Genomic DNA, 17,899 nt, shown 5'->3' with positions numbered 1-17,899 from the left:
ATGCCTTCATAATCCATCGCCTTCACCACTCACTTTTGTCTTTAAAGACCAACTGGAATAATCCATTTATACATTCTTCTGTGGCTGAGAACTTCATACTTATCTCACCATCGCCTGCAATTGATAATATGATGTGGTCTGTTATGTATCATATAAGAGAATGGAACAACAGGCGTTTAAGTACTGATCTTTAAGGTAAAGGCACAAGATTACGTTCGGTTCACAGAAGAATATTGGGATTCATCTGCCAGGGAGTTCCTGTTCCGTGGCCTCGCTTTCCTGGTGATTCGAAATGCAGATATGAATCGCAACGCCTAGTAAAGTGAATGAATGCCCAGTGAAGTCTTTAACTCCAACAGCCTGCGCTGAGCCGCCTCCACTGGCACCACAGTAGAAATGTTTCACATAGTTTGAGTGGATCACTTTAGAATATGATATACTTCGCTCACTGATCGAGAAGTCTTGAGGTCTTGATTCCTTCGTTTGGATTATTTCCAATGTCACAAAAAGCTACAGCAACTGGGCAAAAAGTATCCTACGTATCTTAGCTTTCTCGTTGATGAAGTAAGGCCACGTCGGCAGTTTTTGAAAAGAGAGAGACTTAAGTCTGATCTTAGCTCTCTGAAAACGTTTTATGGACATTTGGTTTTCTCTTCGAAAGCTCTGGAAAAACGCTCTTGAAGCAGAACACATGATGTCGATGAACTTTAATCGGCTAGAGAACCATGGGAGACACAGGGCAGGGGGAAGTCCTGGGGTCATCTTTAATAAAGGGTACGTCTTGGTTCACCAAGCAACAAACTAACTACATCTTTCATACTGTTTCGCTCGCCTCCTTATTTGAGGCTATGTGCTCTCCCCTTCCCTCAGACTACGGACGGGGTCGTACCTTTCCTGTTCTGTGTAAACTGGAATTTCAGAAGTTAATCCCATTTACGAACGGTCTTTCGTTTTTTTTTTTTTTTTGTCTCCTGTGATTAAAACATAGATGACATCTAGTCGATCTTTACTTGCACTATCAAAGGCTTTCTCTTCCTATCAAAGTTGTAGGCATTTCAACAGTTCCACTGCTTGTTTCCCTCGTGTGTACAGAGCTCACCATCGTACCTTACACTGATTCAGGAAGCTGATCTCCACCACCGTATTTCGGTCTAGGACAAAGATGCATTGTTCTCGTACGATCAGCCCGGCTGCCTGAGGGCGCTGACTGAAGCCAACGTACCATCCAAAAATCCAACTGACCAGGTCCACTCGTCTGGTTCGTTCTTGAATAATATTATTTCTTAATCCACTTTGTTTCTAATAAACTACTGCTTTTCATTTTCACTCTGGCTAAATCATTTCAGACTGTGAATGATCTTTGCACATTTTCTAAGCCATGACCGGTGTCCCCGACTAGGGAAGACGTCGAGAACATTCGATAACATCCTCGTCAGGAGAATTATACGTGCCTTGAGAGTGTCACCATCTGTTTCCCCCCTCTCGTCTTGAAGGTTCTCAAGTTCCAGCGTATCATTATCGTAGAAGAGGCAATGGCTGCCTCGCTGAAGGTAAGGTCACCACACATAATTGCTCTTGGGTCTTTTATACTTCTCTTCCGTGATATGATGAGGTTTGGTTGTGTCCGGTATTTTGTACGATTTTTACGTTCTCATCTGTATCACACCTGGTGAAGATCATTTTCCCGTGGCACAGCGTACGGATCGAGCCATGTTCGATTGTAGTCTCCCAGCACTTGTTACAGACGAACATTTTCTTCCCGTTTTCCTTAAAATCGCCTGTAAATGACTGATGGAAGACCGTGGTTTGCGTTAATATCTATGTTTATGAGAAATAATCATATGAGGCACAAGGACAGTTCCCAGCATTAAACGTATAGAATACGACAATTCGTTGTGATTCGTTTGTTGTGAAGCTGTTGTGTAGGCAGATCCCTACAACCCCATGTCTGGTATTGTGGATGGAAGAGCATTTGTGTACTGGAGCAGTGATCGTACACTGATGTCAAGTTGGATATAAATGCACAACCTCCACTTTGCTATCAAGGCCGTCGACATCACGTCTCGCTCCCTAAGTATCAAGAACTGAACCTGTAATTCACACGGCAACCATTAAACCTCAATCACTTCAAGCATTAAATATGAAGCCCCTAATCTTCCTAATGTCAACCACTAAGCCTCCACTCCACCAGGCGTCAACCATACATCCTCTACTCTAGGGGTCAACCACCCAACCACCCAGCCTGTAACCCTCCAATTGTCAACCAACAAGCCTCTACTCCTCCAAGCGTCAACCATACAAGCTCCAATTCCACCAACCGCCAATCAACCAATTCTACCAACCGTCAATTATACAGCCTCTCACTCCACCAAGAATCAACCATCAACCCTCTCTACTTGTCCTGGTGTCAACCACACAAGCCTCTATTCTTCCAACCGTCGACCACCAAGCCTGTACCTCCTCAAAGTGTCAACCACCAAGGCTTTACTCCCTTACACGTCAACCATAAAGCCTTGACTCCATCCATAAATCAATCTCCACAACCCTCGTCAATCAACCATACCCATCTAGCAAGCTCCGCTCATAATCTTAACCTTAGATTACCCACAATTAAAGTGTAAGAGTCTTTGAACCCTTCATTACTGTGGTAACCCACAGAAAATCCCCTGACAAACACCTACCACAAAAACATACCGTCGGTAAAGGTCGTGGTGCACACACACACACACACAGTCAGCTGACATGAAGAGTGGTATAAGTCACTGGTCATGTGATCACAGTTAGCTGTTTACCTCACATCGTACAGTCTTATCAAGTCCAGTCATCAGGATTTTATCACCGTTGGTTTTCACTTTCTTCTTTCCACCCGGGTCAAGCATTGATCTATAATCCCACAACCAGTTCCACCCAGGTCAAAAATTAAGACTATTTACCTGAGGTATGAGGGCTGGTAGCCCCTGTACACACTGCAGTATGTCGTCAGCGACATCTTCCAGGATAGCAAGTCTTCACATACACACGAATATATCCACGGTTTCACTTTAAATTTCCACGATCACGATCATATTCCGGACACCCCGGGCACAGTGACGCACCGCTTGGCTTTCCAGGCACGACCCTCGCGGGGGTCTTTCCAGGCACAAGAACCCACTTTCAATATCAACAAGGGATACCAAGCATTATTCTAGCCACTGGGAGTAAACGCGCAATCACACACTGTCCCATCATGGCTCGACGCAAGACTGTGCGAGAGAAACACAGGAGCGCACCGCTCACACTAAATGCCAGATCCAACACGGCGGTGATACTGAGTGTTCAGTTTCCTTGTGGAGCCTCCCTCCTGCAGCCCAGCCCTGCCCTCCCGACCCCCCCGCCACACACCCCAAGTCCGTACCCCCAGTCGACCTCTCACCACAGCGTTCTTCCTCCTCCCACTTATTGAGTCACTTGCCATTTCTCTCAAATCCTACGACATGTATACATGTTTTTCCTCACACCCTTCCGAGCCTCAGAACATTAGCGATAACGTATATTTTCACAGAGAGACTCACAGTAACTCACACGTATACGTCACTAACGAAATTTATTTACACCCCATCGGCCTTGTTCCGCGTCAGCTGGCTCCGCCCCTTCTTCTCTCTCCACCCTCCACCCTCCCTACCCCACCCAATGCCCCTCTCACCGTTATGACGTCACAGGAGACGCTGTTGTTGACAGTGGTAAGCGCGAACAATACTGTCCCACTTTATCAAACACGATAGGAGCAAAAGTTTGCCCAACGGTATCGAATACTTAAGCCGAACAATGTTATCGTTATCGAAATAAAATCCACAGTGAGGGAGACGATACAAATGACTAAACATTTCCGGGAATGTTGTACGTACATGATACGGCAAGCGACTGGTGTTAAACCTGAGTGGATTGAGTAATCACCTGGCGCATATATATATATATATATATATATATATATATATATATATATATATATATATATATATATATATATATATATATATATATTCCTATGAGTCCAAAGGGGAAAATGAAACACGATATCGTGTTTCATTTTCCCCGTGGACTCGTAGGATTATCACGCGCAAAATTGTGATCCTTTCCAACATATATATAGGTGGGGTACACGTAGTTGTACTGATAATGTACACGTAGTGGGAAGGTTGTGGTGGTGGAGGCGTAGGAAGACTGTGGTGGTGGTGGCGTGCATATGACGGAGGAGTTTGTGGGGAACAAGTGGTTGGGCTGACGGGTCTTGGTATACACACGTAGTTACCCATTCGAACTGTACGGGAGAGACTTACACTCGTGGGACCCCATCTCATGTTGAACATTCTCTAATACCATACACCTTAAATTTATGTATGCTGTCTGCATTAACCATGTTCTCAGTCATTCTATTTCATTCATCCACCACTCTTTTGCTAATGAAGTCCTTTTTATCTTTACAATGCTTTATAGCTTTTTGCTTAATATCATGAAATGTCCTGCGGTTGTTCTATCCCTACGTCTCTCGAAGAACTGCTCACTGGCCACGTCATCGATCTTATTCAAAGGTTGTGATCTGGTCACCCCTCACTCTTCTCTCATCCAAGGTGGGCAAATTCAAAATACAACCTCTACCAATAACTCAGCTCTCCTTTGGATTTTCTCTAGTAGCTCTTTGTGCTTCTTAAGGTGAGGTGACCAAACTTGAGACGTATATTCTAGTTTTGGCCATACGTAGGATGTGAAGAGCTTGCTCATTATTTCCTTATTCGTAAACCTGCAAGCTAGTGCTGTTTGTTGGCGGTGTGCACGTGGAAGGAAGGATGTGGTGGTAGTGGTGGCGTGTGCACGTGGTAGGCGGTGGTAGGAAGGTCGGGAGTGGGTCTGTGGAGGAGGGGTTGGAGAGAGGCAACAGAGCGGTGACCAACACCTGGAGGCGAGGCCCAGACACCAGGTTCCCGGAGACCTTGACGGCTGCCACGGAAATGGTTCCCCGCCCAACTTCACTATTCCGCTCCCTTGCCCACATACCACCACAAACCCACCATCAGATGCCCCTCCGCCCACACATCCCCATCATTCGGTGTCCCTGAACCCACACATCCCTGCTGTCAGGTATTACCCGCACCCACATATCCCTACTATGAGGCGGGGATTTCCGCAACATGCTACACACATCCCCGCCAACACATCCCCACCATCCCGTGTCCCCCTGTCAACACCTATCTCAACAGTCCCCTTACAAACACACACACACCATAAAGTGACCCTCTGCTCACCCACATATATCCCCCATCAAAGTCCCTATTGCCCACACACGCTACTATCAGATTTCTCCTTCCCCACAAACCCCATCATCAGGCGCCACCCCCGCCCACACTTCCTACCATTGGTCCCACAAAACATACTATCAGGTGTCTAACTAAGCCAAACACCACCACCACCAGAAGTACCCTTTATGTTTTACGAGGAGAGCAGGGAAGTCCCCGACTACCAAGCACCAGAAGAATGGGAAGAAAAGAAGGGGGGGGGACATGAAAACCACCTCGAAATTCCTCGGGGGTTAAGAGAGATGTTAACACAAACCAATTCTTAAAAAGCTAAAGGATCTACGATGACACAATACGAAACTGAGAAAGGTAAGAGTCATGGCAAAGGCACGGAAATATTTCTACTGCAACAGCGTTGTGGACATGAGGGGGCAAACGCAGTATGCCGAGTATGGAACTCCCTCCCTAACTCTCAAAAGACACATCCTCCTATCTTCCCGCACACCTCCAACAATGCATACGTTTTTTACTGTTCCCAGACACACACACACACACACACACACACACACACACACACACACAAACCTCTTGTCCTGTCCAAATACCATCATACTCACCAAGCCACCACACGTCCCCCTCTTCATACATCCTCCTGCCCCCGTATATCACCAGCAACACACAATTTTCTACAATATAACAGCGACTTTCTACTCAGAAAAGGATGGCATTTAATGCCGTTACATTAACATGTGTGATGGGGTGGCGACCCCTAGCACGTGATGTGGTGCAAGCGGTAACGGGGTTGGGAGGAGCCGCCCATATCGACCTATAATCTACATCCAGACAACCACGGTTGACGGTAGCTACTGCTATAATCACGACAGGTGGAGGAGAGCTGATCTGAGCACAGCACGAACCCCAAGGGTTAGGGAACTTTTTAGTGCCCACGAGAGCATGGGAGATTGCATACCCTGGACCACTACACAGTACGGAAGGCTTTTTCTCTTTAAGATTTCCCCCTCTTCCTACAGCACGAGGAATATTATGTAATACATCTGTCTTCCAAGTGGCACCTGTCATTTCCATAACCATTTGGGGACGACTGATCATTCAGATCTGTTCCGTAACTGACCAAGTGAACATGCAAGTATAATAAGGCAACATTCATGATGTATAATCACCCGTGTCATAGGAGAAAAGACACACGAAAATCTCCTCTCATCTAAAGACACTGGACCCATCAGCATGCCTGTCTAAGTGACTCACATCCATGTTCACCACTACACTGTGGGACACACTGTAGTGCATCAACCAGTACGGTACGATGAACTTCCTGGTACAGTGCGCTACAGAGAACATATCCTGGTCCACCTCACATTATATGGAAGGACCCTCACAACTTAGTCAAAGACAAGGCATGCGAGAAAGTACATCATGGTCCAACGCAAGACATGGAAGGACCCCCACAAGTTAAGTCAAAGGCAAGGCATGTGGGAATGTGCACATTGAGGTCTACCACACATAATGCAGACTATCATCCACCACACATTTTGGAGTGAAGAGCTAACCTGGACCTCACATGGCATAGTAGGATGCACATAACGGCATGATCTCCAGCAGGATACACGCAGATTACATGCTGTCTGTGATGCATGTCCTGAACCACCATCCATACAGTATAGTAGGATGCATACTCGGAGCCACCACACAGTATTGAAAGGATGGACATCCTGAATCACCATACAGTATGGGAGGATGAGCATCCTGAACCACCACACAATAAGGGAGGATGCACAACAAGGATGAGCCAAAAGTATGAATAGCTCAATTTCCGTAATTGCTGGAGGCATTACGCGAACATAGAGTTAAAACGCACTCAGGTATGGACAAAAAAAAAAAAAGAAGAATGGGAGTGCTTGAGGAAATGGGAAATCGGTCTTTTGAAAGAAGGTAGGGAGCAGGTCATGGCTGTTACGTAAACTAGGGGCGGTAGGGAGTCCCAAAGCTTAGCTGGGTTGGGAAAGAAGAGACATCCCATCCACTCATTCTCCTGCTACCAACAACAGCAGAATAATCATGTGATGCAATGGCTCGCTGGGTATCTATCACCCGGTCCGGATCAAGGCGGAGGCACGCAAGGAGCCACTTCGCAGGCGCAAAAAACCCCAAGGTAATGTGTATAAAGGAGGGACAGAGAACCAACAGTTGCGGCGTAAGGCAAGTGGGTCAAGTTTTGAGGTCAGATGTGGAGAGATGATTATGCCGCATTGCTTTGGACTTGACTCTGGCAAGTATGAAGGCAGAGCTATAACCTCCCCAGAAGGCAGAGCAGTACTCCATACAAGGACGAGTCAATCCTTTGTATAATCGGAGCAACTGTAGAGACGAGAGGAATCTTCGACATGTGAACAGGACTCCCGTTTTCTAGATGGTAAAACCTTAGGTATCTGTGACATGTGGCGGTACCAAGATAGACCAAATGTTTCGGTGATACCCAAGTATGTTTATTGTGACAAGTGGTGGATTCACAGAGCCATCAAAAGAAGATGGCCAAGTTTAAGAGTTTCAGAGGATGGAAAAAAAAATATATTACCTTTTTTTCTGTTACCTTTCACCTGAAGGATGTCGAAACCCGGGTATTACGAAAGCACTTGTGACCAGACAAGACGCAGATCGAACGAAATATGGACCGGGTATGAGAGAAGTGAAGGAATGCAGCGATGAGTCGCCAGCATGGAGTGCAACGGGTTATTTGCTGAAGAAGGATATCAGCTTATGAGATGGTAGGAAGAACGTTAGAAGCCGGGTGTATGGAAGGAATGATCACTATGGCCCTATACACGGTATGTGAGGATGGCCATCATGGTCCACCACATAGAGGGAATGGATGACCATCATGATCCCTCACACATGAAGGAATGGATGCTTCTCCCAGTTCATCACACTGTATGGAAGGATGAACATCAGAGTTCAGTACATAGTGTACATGGATGAGCATCACGGTCCAGTACATAGTATTCACGGATGAACACATGGTCCAGTACATAATGTGCATGGATGATGATCATGGTCTAATACATAGTACTGACGGATGTACATCACGGTGTAATCTACTCCATCATACATATGAACGGATGATTATCATGGATATCTGTATGGACAGGGGCATGTCCTTGCCCCCACCACACAGCGTGAAAGGGCAAACACCCTGGCTCAGCAGAGCGTGTGCAACACATCCTTGTTTACCGCATAGAAAGGGGAGGAGAAACATCTTTGTTCAACGCACAATATAGAATCCCACACATCCATGCTCAACACAAAGTATGGAAGGCACACATTCTTGCTCAACACACACTAAAGAGGGCACATATCCTTGTTCAACACATACTACAGAGGGCACATGTCCTTGTTCAACACGTACTGCTGAGGGCACACGTCCTTGCTCAACACACAATACAGAGGACACATATCCTTGCTCAACACATGGTACTGGAGGGCAAATATCCTTCCTCAACACACAGTATGGGAGGGTACACATCCTTCCTCAACACATGATATTGGAGCGCACTTATCCTTGCTCAACACACACCACGGAAGACACACACTCTTCCTTCTCAACACAGAGTCATGAATGACATATGTTGGCTCACCATACAGTGACGTATACCACATCCTGGCTCACCATATAGTGAGGAATGACACAACCTGGCCCACTACATAGTGAGGAATGGCAAATCCTGGCTGACAATACAATGAGGAATGACACACCCTTGTCCAGCAAACAGTAACTGGACCACATCACAGTGAAGAATGGCACAACCTGACCCAACACATACCCTGGTCCACCAAACATCCAAGCACACCACAAAGTGAGGCATGACACTTCCTAACCCACCACAATGAGAGTCATGACACATCCTAACCCACCACAATGTGAGTCATGACACATCCTAACCCACCACAAAATGAGGCATGACACTTCCGAACCCACCACAAAGTGAGGGATGACACATCCTAACCCACCACAATGTGAGTCATGACACATCCTAACCCACCACAATGTGAGTCATGACACATCCTAACCCACCACAAACCCTAGCCCGCCGCACACCCTTGTCCCAACACACACAGAAATAGCGTCTTATCATACGTTATCTGGAAACAGCTTCCGCTAACGGTGCATGTTCCGCCACCCAACCCAACCGTTCTCCCCCACGCACATTGTGCCTCCCATCTCGTGCTTTGCATAACTTCACGCGCACGCCTAGGTGCACGCCCACTCACCACACGCACTCGGTCCGCGCATCCCGTATACTAGTGAGTCTATCTATTCACTTCTACTCTGGGTTTAGGGAGGAGGATCCTCACACTCGGGTACACACCACTCGTATCCTCGCCCCGTCGCATAAGCTAGTCTCACATACCACTAGTCCTCCTCTCTCCTCCACGCCTAGTACAAAGAGTGAGGTCTGTGCCACACCGCACCGTGCCACGCCCTCCACACCGCTACTGCTCTCATTAACCCACGCCCACATGCCGCGCGCGCGCCCGGGGAGGCCGCTACAGCCCAAACCACCCCGACGAGTCACACAAACACAGGGTTCAGCCATAAGGTGATACCTTTATCGACCTCTCCCTCGTAGTCTGACTGGTCTATGCCACGGAGCGGCTAATCGCGGCCCGCCTAGCTGGCTGGGGGCGCTCTCTCCCTACCCACACTCTCTGTCATGCTGGCTGAGGCGAGCTCACTGCCTACCCACACTACCTGCCATACTGGGAGACATTGGAACTTCCACACAACCCAAACATCCAACTCTACTGTCCAGCATACTAGGAGAAAATGACTAAGGGTGAGGAAATTCCTTAGTCAACACAAAACGGTGACGACTGTCAACCAGCACAACTATAAGCATCTCGTCAATGAGTACCCGAGGGGGACAAGAACTTCAGGTACTTGATCCGCTGATATAGAATGGTATACACGAAACGTACATATCTGAGACTATGTAATAACTCCTTTCCTCTATTACTCACTGTTCATTTCGTGGATTATAAAGACCGCACCATCCATATTCAGACCCTGATATTTAGAGGTAAGGAGTTGAAAGGTCTCGGACTAAGGTCAGTGTGGGGTGGCACAGGACCTTTATATACCTCTCTTTTTTTCCATGCTCGGTCATTTCTCAGGCCCTATATGGTGACGTCAGCGCATTAAAGTCTTCCCAATCGAGGGAAGACAAAAGCTTCGACGAATGTCATCTCTCGTTTTGAAAGGTCTCCGTACCCAGCCTGTCACCACCCCGACACTTCCTTTGTTGTGTTCCCCGCAGGTGAGGGGGCGGACGGACACCCACCAGCACTCCGAGATCTCTGGCGCTCGCTCCTCTCCCGCGTCATGAACAGTTCCACTTGCCTCTCGCAATCGACAAGTGACTCGATTCCATCCGTTATGGAGTTAACTCTTCAGTACGGATACAAATGCATTCAAGCAGTGACAGACTATTTACGAGGCTGTTCGTGATAGTGGAAGGGAACAGAAACACTTAGATTAGTGTGGTACGATGAGAGAGACATAACAGATGTTTCAAGGAGAAGAAAGGGCTGTAGGCGTTTCATTTAGTTCATGTCAGTCCTGAATCTGAAGCGAAACAATTACACCAAGAGGACAACAGTATACAGAACATAAACCCTGACTAGTGGATACAGCAGCAAAAATGCAAGTCAGGTCAGTTGGGTCAGGCCAAAGGTCATGTATAAACACGACAACCAAAGACCCCATTAGAGGTCAGCTTTACAAGTGACCTCAAGTTTCTGTCCTCTTAAACAAATATTCATTCCAATGTCCTTACGTTACCCATGAATTTAAAAGCAAAACTTCACCAACTCCAGATCCCATGAGTCTTAAACTTTACGCAGATGAATCTGGAGATCAGTGAACATTCTATAAAATTAATTTTGCTCTAAGTCTGTAAACTTGTCAGCACTCTTAAAAAGCGTATAGGGAATGGGGCTTAAAACAACAAATGTGTGTGTGATAGGGCAACAAGAGCTGTAAAGCCGAGGCATCTTTCCAGAATTTCTACCTTCTGTGTAATTAGGAAATACGATTTATGATTAGTGGGAAGTATGAAGCAGTTCTGTTGAAGGGGCTCCTCTAAGTGTGGTCATTGCAGTGAACAAGAGGCTTCTGGTTATAAGCACTTCACGTGATGCCTACAATTGTGAAACCCCTTGAAACTGGTAATCCTGTAATAGGGGTCCCTCTTCGCTCTAAGAAAAGAACATTATGAATCCTTATTTCAAACCTTCAAACTGTAGCATGACTGTATATCTCTATGTATCATTGTTACAGGTGATTGAAAGTTACGAGTACTCTAGCCTAGTGAACCAAACAGCCAGTTAACAACCTTGAGGCAACCAAAGATCACACTTTTGGTTTTGATTTCACACAAAAAGGCATCAGTCATGGGTACCAGTGTCCACATCAAGGTCGAATTTGTGGAGGAGGAGGAAAGTGAAAGCGTACCTCTCCATCTTCACCTGCTGCCAGACACGCCACGTTAGATACAACTTGTAATACACTGGCATCAAACACGAGAAGAGTAAAGTAAACAGAGATCCGCAGCTCAACGGTGTTCGGGGAGAGAAACAAGACAGTTGATCAGAGTCGATTGCGTCACACGTACGTACAGTGAGTCGGGCGCTGGTAAAGGTTAACCCATATTTGTCATGTTGAGTGTGTAGCATCCGGGATTATACGTTCATGGTGAGCACTTGCATATCTGGCAGGATAAGGAGACTGGAGGCATTAACTTGACTCCACAACCCCTCCACACGCACACACACACATACACACACACACATACACACACGGGCCTCCATGGTGCTGTGGTTAGCGTTAATGACCATGAGTCACCACTGTCCAGCCCGCGGTCGGACCCGCACGGGTTCATATCCTGGTTATGGCTTTCGGCCTAAATCCAACCCAGGTGTTCATCCTCCCCTCTGGCCTCGTCGATCAATGGGTACCTGGCTCAGGCTGCGAGTGTGTGCGTGTGTACATACACAGGAGTAAAAGGCATGGCACATATATACAAGGTTGAGGGACGGGGCAACACGAGTGTAAACCTCTCTCCCCGTATCATACAAATAATATTCACACACTTTTTTAAGAGAAAGAATTTTCTGTTGCTTGAAGATTTGTATCTCTTGATTTTATCCTCGTATAACAACTGCTGAACAGTTACCTGAATGGGAAAGCACTTTGTATTAGGATTTCATTATAAATATATCACTCGTTGGATAAATCATTTTTGAAATATTTTCCCCGCCAGAGCAGCTGAGCTGTCACCTCCAGCATCCATCCACAACCCACCCTCCGGGCGTGACATTCACAAATCTTCGCTCCCCCCGACACTTTCAAATCTATGCTCCACCTCTCCTGCCGTCGTAGCGCGGCGTGGTGGTGGTGGTGGCAAGACCTGAGAGTTTGTTGTCATCGTGTGAACGTGCCCTCGCCTGGCTGGGACGGACCCCCTTCTACTCCTCTCTGGGACCCTACACCACCACCAGCAGCACAACCCACGCACGGAATACTTGACCAGGTTAACACACAGGAGAAATATAATGGAAAATGTCGGACAAGATTCACTTCTAGCTCGCACGGTGTTCCATGATATGATCTTAAACGATTCCACACGAGAAAGTTGTTGGCAGCGGTTTCGTCACCTATGATTCTCATCTCATATATATATATATATATATATATATATATATATATATATATATATATATATATATATATATATATATATATATATATAAACTCGGGTGTTTCAGCGTTTGTCACTCGTTCACAGCCAAACCATAGAACCAAAAGACCCTCAAATTTGGCTCTAAGGACTTCAAAACCTGAGCAAACATGCAGCAACCTATCACGCTACAAGACAAACAGTTTCCTCATAACAGAATGCTTACATCTTCACTTATTCCTTTCTGCTCTGCCGCTCACAAGGATGAGTAATAAGAGTGCACAATAATCCCGCCACTAGCAGCGGCACAAATCAGAAGTCCATCACCGCCCCTTTAATCCTCGACAGACATAAATCGAACCTACACCCTCCAGTAACCCTGAATTGCCAACTACACTCTATGAACAAGATTCGAACCATCCTGCGTATCACAGACGACACACACACACATGGCATTTACTCCTCACGCTACCAACATCAACCCAAAGGAATGTCGAACTCAATGTCCTCAGAACCCTTCCTTGCGCCAGCAGTGGACAAGAATCCCTTAGTATCCTCTACAAACTTTTCATCTGCTTCATCCTAAACCATGCCTCACGTGCCTAGTCATTCATCATTTCAAAGGCAAACATACACTTTCGAATCATAAATATTCAACATCTACGGAACGAAACAAAATACCTCCAATATGATCACAACACTAGACCCTTCTTAGTCAGACCATTCCATAATCATAATCAAAATCCATTTTCCAACCAGAAATAAACTGCTTATCCTATCACACACATAGACGACCTAAACTCGAAGACCCCTCTCCTCAATAAACACAACAATGACACAATGCACTGACTCAACAGGCACTAAACAAAAAACCACCGTAACTCAGTCTTTAACCCCACTTCAGCACACATACACTTATCCGAAACCACATATTCTAGACTTGTACGAGTAACACTTTCTTGTCTGCACTCTGGACACCATCCCATATCTCCAACCTACAAATACTGATTCAACACATCTAAAGGCCCCCTCATGCCGAAGATACAACCTCCACGCTGAAGACACTGGAAATGTCCTGTCAACCACCTCGTACTCACCTCACAAACACATATCACCATAAGTCTTGGCCCAGAGACCGTATCGAAAAGGCCCTTGGGTAGCAAGGTAAGGCAAGATAAATTATCTTTTAAATATCTAATTGTCTCTCCCGCCTGAGCGAGGTAGTATCAGTAATAAAGACAACAATGGCTTCCTTTGCACACATCGAGTCTCTGGCTGTCCTGAATAATGTAAAAGCAACAAAGCTGATCATCCACAAACAAGTCCACACAGTTTATACCGTGGTTTATTTTGACAGCTTAAAAATAGCATAGGTCAACTTCCTGACATCACACGTACTAAAAATCATCAGTGTTGTTATTACTATCTATTTACAATCACCAGAGGACCAATTTCTATGAAAGTGTCCTTGTGTTATTAAAGGCTTTTCTAAAAGTTCCTGCAGCCAAAGGCTGCGCGACTTCCAGTAACAGGGAAATGCACGGTGCTTTGGAACGAAAATCTTTGTTCACGAGACTGTACTCCCAATGATACAGACCCGTAATGGAGAATCTTCACTTGCAGAGTATCCTCGTGCACGTGGAGTCCGGTAACACATAATCTAATCTAATTTAGTGTGTGTGTGTATATATATATATATATATATATATATATATATATATATATATATATATATATATATATATATATATATATATATTTTTTTTTTTTTCTTTCTTTCTTTCATACTATTCGCCATTTCCCGCGTTAGCAAGGTAGCGTTAAGAACAGAGGCCTGGGCCTCTCAGGGAATATCCTCACCTGGCCTCATTCTCTGTTCCTTCTTTTGGAAAATTAAAAAAAAAAAAAACGAGAGGGGAGGATTTCCAGCCCCCCGCTCCCTCCCCTTTTAGTCGCCTTCAACGACACGCAGGGAATATATATATATATATATATATATATATATATATATATATATATATATATATATATATATATATATATATTTCTTTTTTTAATGTTCCGAAAGAAGGAACAGAGAAGGGGCCAAGTGAGGATTTCCTTCAAAGGCTCAGTCCTCTGTTCTTAACGCTACCTCACTAACGTGGAAAATGGCGAATAGTATCAATATATATATATATATATATATATATATATATATATATATATATATATATATATATATATATATACAGTGACCGACATGGCACGGAGACTGAGCATCCAATAGGGTCAAAGAATGCACGGGGTAAAGTGAATAGGAGCGATATGGTATACGGAGGGTGACCCATGGCATATGTAACAGCATGTGGCAACCACGGAAAGATCTGTGGGGCTTGGTTGACGATTGGAGGCTCTGGTGTCTGAGAACGGATGTGAGCAAACGAGGCCGCTCTTCGTTTGGTCCTGGCACTTCCTCTCTACACGAGAAACGACGGACAAGGAAATATATATATATATATATATATATATATATATATATATATATATATATATATATATATATATATATATATATATATATATATCGAGCCAAGGTATCTCCTAACTAAAAGTTCAGGGACTTGTCTGTACGAGGCTATACCGATCCGTTTGCCTCAAAAGGCAGAGACGGAGACAACTCGGTACAGCTTCGACCAGTTACATACCGGGACTTTATACGTGTCCCAGGACTTGTGTCCGTGACGGCACGTATTGCCTTTAAACCTCCTTGCAATCTGTGGCCCATGCGCAACACAGGGTCAGCAAGCCTGCAAACTGTATCAAGTAATGATAGTGTAAATTAATCATTGGAAAAGTAATCCTAGTGAATTCTTACATGTTGTTACATGTTGGGTGCATCAGAGAAGCTTCAAAACTTTTCTTCCAGGAGAGCCAGTCGTCCCTTGAAAGGCTACCAAGTATGACATGAAAAAAAAAAAAACTATAAACGGTATATGACTGAAAATACGTCGAACATTTTACACAGCCTAACATGGTCTTAGGGATACGTGCCTCACAAACGCACACCTGCAACAGCAGATGCATTTCTCGCTTTCTAATCTGCCGTTTCTAATTACTATCTAAACAGACATAAAACACACGAAAACCTGGAACTTTCACACGAATAGATGTCACAACTGTGTCTCGCTAACCCAACAAGCCACTTAGTAGTTTTCCAGCACTGCAAACGCTTGTATTTCCTCTGTAGCATCCGTTAACTACGAGGCGCAAAACCATCTTGTATCCTAATCTTATTCTCGCATTGTCACCCCCCCCCCCAAAAAGAAAAGAACATAGAAGGGGGCCAAGTGAGGATATTTTCTTTCAGGTTCAGTCCTCTGTTCTTAACGCTACCTCATATATGAGGGAGTATGAGGTTAGTTACAGGGTCTTTGTTTGCATCTGGCAATGTAACGACCACTTGTCTCTTATTAACTGGTTATGGAATATTCAATTAGCTGTTTACATACGTTGTTTAATGTTCTCATCGTCAAATCTCGTAACAACACCAATCATCCCAGAGCCCTAACGATCTTTACAAATGTTTATCTAATTTCATTTTCCATAGCTTTTAAGATTTCGCTTAAGTGAGACTATAATTCAGGCAACCAGTAACAGCATTAATCATTCTATGTTTTAATTATGACAATGAAGAGGGAAATTTTGATAATGCATATGAAAATAACTTGTAAAATCTGCAAACCTATTTACGAATAATTAATAATAATAATAATAATAATAATAATAATAATAATAATAATAATAATAATATTTTTTTTTTTTTTTTTTTTTTTGTCGCTGTCTCCCGCGTTTGCGAGGTAGCGCAAGGAAACAGACGAAAGAAATGGCCCCCCCCCCCCATACACATGTACATACACACGTCCACACACGCAAATATACATACCTACACAGCTTTCCATGGTTTACCCCAGACGCTTCACATGCCTTGCTTCAATCCACTGACAGCACGTCAACCCCTGTATACCACATGACTCCAATTCACTCTATTTCTTGCCCTCCTTTCACCCTCCTGCATGTTCAGGCCCCGATCACACAAAATCTTTTTCACTCCATCTTTCCACCTCCAATTTGGTCTCCCTCTTCTCCTCGTTCCCTCCACCTCCGACACATATATCCTCTTGGTCAATCTCTCCTCACTCATTCTCTCCATGTGCCCAAACCATTTCAAAACACCCTCTTCTGCTCTCTCAACCACGCTCTTTTTATTTTCACACATCTCTCTTACCCTTACGTTACTTACTCGATCAAACCACCTCACACCACACATTGTCCTCAAACATCTCATTTCCAGCACATCCATCCTCCTGCGCACATCTCTATCCATAGCCCACGCCTCGCAACCATACAACATAATAATAATAATAATAATAAACTCTTCCGTGTTGCATAGATCCAAGTCCATGCGAAGTGGTCTGGCCCTAACACTACTTAAAAAAGTAGCGGCGCAGGTAGGCCTCGGGCTAATACCCCCCGCTTTTTATGGAAATACTTTTCACAAAGTTATTTGGCTATGTGGGCTTCAGGCCTATCGACCGTCGGTGTCAAATTCTATCTATATCCACGTTCTACCACCAATCAAAAACTCTTTCTCCCCTACAGACGTCAAGAGCATCCTAACACCATACAGGCCTTAATTTCACTAAGCAACGAGTTTATTACCCTTTGGCGGAAAAATATTTACTGGATTTTAACCAAGACGCAAATAACTTGATTTATTATAATCATTATTAGCATTATGTCTTGAGAGGGAGCCATCACCACCTGCAGCCAACATCGGTACATGACATTCAAAAAATATTATAGCCACCACTTTCACATATGCTCCGGCTTTCCTAC

General features: G+C 44.8%; 1 protein-coding gene across 3 annotated transcripts in view; it reads right to left on the bottom strand.

Annotated features, from left to right (window-relative positions):
* The window catches only part of LOC139765125 (uncharacterized), a 1,132,594-nt gene that overhangs the window by 141,871 nt on the left and 972,824 nt on the right, over positions 1-17,899 (bottom strand). The gene's annotated exons all lie outside the window — the stretch shown is intronic.

This window comes from Panulirus ornatus, chromosome 52 (genome assembly GCF_036320965.1).
Source record: "Panulirus ornatus isolate Po-2019 chromosome 52, ASM3632096v1, whole genome shotgun sequence".
In the NCBI taxonomy this organism is placed as follows: Eukaryota; Metazoa; Arthropoda; class Malacostraca; order Decapoda; family Palinuridae; genus Panulirus; species Panulirus ornatus.
This window is presented reverse-complemented; position numbering and strand designations above follow the sequence as displayed.